Source organism: Leptonychotes weddellii, chromosome 10, assembly GCF_054177405.1.
Source record: "Leptonychotes weddellii isolate Sample4059 chromosome 10, ASM5417740v2, whole genome shotgun sequence".
NCBI lineage: Eukaryota > Metazoa > Chordata > Mammalia > Carnivora > Phocidae > Leptonychotes > Leptonychotes weddellii.
Window position 1 is genome coordinate 98,131,269 of NC_138378.1, and position 2,680 is coordinate 98,133,948.

Here is a 2,680-nt window from a genome sequence, read left to right on the forward strand (position 1 = left end):
TCGATGGACATCTTGGCTCTTTCCACAGTTTGGCTATTGTGGACATTGCTGCTATAAACATCGGGGTGCACGTACCCCTTCGGATCCCTACTTTTGTATCTTTGGGGTAAATACCCAGTAGTGCAATTGCTGGATCATCAAATAAAGCCTACTTTATTGCCTATTAGGTAGCCACTAAATTGTAATTGTAGAAGGTAAGCAGAAATTAGACTTTTAAAATAACTTAAAGCCATTAATGCAAAGAAGAAGAAGAAGAGGAAGAAGGAGGAGGAGGAGGAGGAAGGAAGAAAAAAAATCTGTGGGGCGTCTGGGTGGCTCAGTCGGTTAAACATCTACCTTCGGCTCAGGTCGTGATCTCGGGATCCTGGGATTGAGCCCCCATGTCCAGCTCCCTGCTCAGTGGGGAGTCTGCTTCTCCCTCTCCCTCTGCTCCTCCCCGTACTCATTCTCTCTCTCTCTCCTCTCTCAAATAAATACATAATATCTTAAAAAAAAAAATCTGAAGGCCAAAAGGGTTAGATGGCTAGTTTTCTAGCAGGATCAGGAATAGAAGGTAAACCTCTCAACTCTGCTAAGGGGTTCTTTGAATTGCAAAAGAGTAAATAAAGGACTTTATCTAACGTATTTTTTTTTTTCAATTTAAGACGTTAACTCCAATTCTTTTCATCTGTTTAAAGATGAGTCTACTGCAAGTGGCTGTTACCAGGCTATCTTCTCAGTCTTGGGTGTATGTCACAATTAAATACACATACACTCTCTCTCAAATACTGACAACAAATGAATCATCTTGGGAAATGAAGAAAAAGTAGTAGCAAGCATAATCCTGTCTGTGTCCTCAGACCAATTGAATCAGAGGAATCATTTGTCTTGCTTCTTAGAGCTAAGATGTCTGCTTATTTATGTATTTGACAGTAGCTGTAGATTGAAGCAAGAGGTCAGGAGAATCTCACAATGTTATGAAAAATAAAATCAAACCCAAGCAAATGCAAAGCAAATTTTGAAAGCAAGGGAACCTTCAACCTTGGCTCCGTTGTCCATCAGCAAAAGCCCTGAGCCAATCACTTGCTACATTTTATCAAGATAATGAGAACACAAGCTGTCAAGCCCATCATGCTGGTCTTAATGAAGGGTTTTCAAAGAAAGCAGTCCTTGCCAACTGTGCTGGCATTGGTAGGGCATGGACGGAAATGAACCCTGTCATATTTTATTGTTTTTGTGTAGGTGCCATAGGTGCTCAATGAGAATGCAAGTTATTTTTTTAAGACTTTATTTATTCATTTGTCAGAGAGAGAAAGAGGCAGTCAGAGGGAGAAGCAGGCTCCCCATGGAGCGAGGAGCCCGATGCGGGGCTGGATCCCAGGACCCTGGGATCTTGACCTGAGCCGAAGGCAGAAGCTCAACCGACTGAGCCACCCAGGTATCCCTAGAATGCAAGTTACATAAAGGCAGAGGTCTTAAACATCTATTCAGGGTACCTAGCATATGACTGAACACAGAGTTACAAAAAGAGAAAAAGACTCATAGCTGAATTGAATTGAAACATGGCTCCTAAGACTATTAACAACAAACAGGAATAAAGGGATTTATTCATTTGATATTGTAGAATCACTGCCTTAGAGTAGTGAAATCTACAGATAGATTAAAGAAATGTACAGAACTATAAGGGTTGAAAGTAGTGAGGATCCGCCTTCATGAAAAACGACAGCGGAATTCTCCCGACATGCGGCATATGATAAAAGCACTTGTTATCATTCTTTCATTTTTTACTTGAATAATAGATGTCACCTGAAAACAAGCCTTGACCATATACTTAATCTTTTTTTTTTTTCCTTATTAATACAGTATTTATTTGTCTTTCCTCTGTCAGATCCTGAGCCAACCACTTTTCCCAGACTGCCTGGGGAGGCATAGGAAAAGGAACATACAGGGCAGCTGAGACACTGCAGAAAGACCTATGGTGGGTGGAGATGGCTCCTTCACATGGGGAAGAGAATGAGAAGGGCCACCATCAGGCAAAAGAGCCCCCTACCCCTGAGAGGGCAGAGCCCAGAATGGCATAGAAGAGCTGTTGCTTCAGAAAAGGGTTCCTGGCATAACCAATGATGAGGCTCCCAAACATAGCCCCAGTTCCAGCCCCAGAGCCAGCCCCCTCTCCCGTGGCAGCCCCGGCCCCAATGAACTTGGCTGCTGTGTCTGAGTCCCTGGAAATGGCACTGCTTCTGAAGCTGCAGCTGGGAATAAGTGAGGTCAGGGGGCGTGGGGCTGCCAAGCTGCCGAGGCTCTCATCTGTTGTTGTCTCTGGTGGTTTTAGTACCACTGCAGACAGTGTTCAGCTCAACAGCTGAGAGGTGCTCCTGACCAAGAAAGGGGTGGAGATGAACCTTGCACAGGCAGACATTTTCAGGGGATTAGGGGCTATGGTGGGAGACCTGCTCCCAGTGCAGAGAAGACAAGAGTTATACTCAATCTTTTTCAGGCTGATCCAGCTCTGAAGTTACAACAGCAGAAACTGAACATTTGTCTGGAAAGAAAGGAATTGATATTTAGCAGTCTGAGATACCAACACTGTTTTGATGGGGTTTTCTTTAATAACATAGTATATGAGACTCATGATAGTATAAAACATTGGCAAATGGCAGAAATTTTGACAATTTTTTTTTAATGTGGCAAGACCATGTTT

General features: G+C 43.2%; 1 pseudogene; it reads right to left on the reverse strand.

Moving 5' to 3' along the window:
- Positions 1-1,976: 1,976 nt before the first annotated feature.
- On the reverse strand, positions 1,977-2,408 carry LOC102728082 (ATP synthase F(0) complex subunit C2, mitochondrial pseudogene; annotated as a pseudogene).
- Positions 2,409-2,680: the final 272 nt, after the last annotated feature.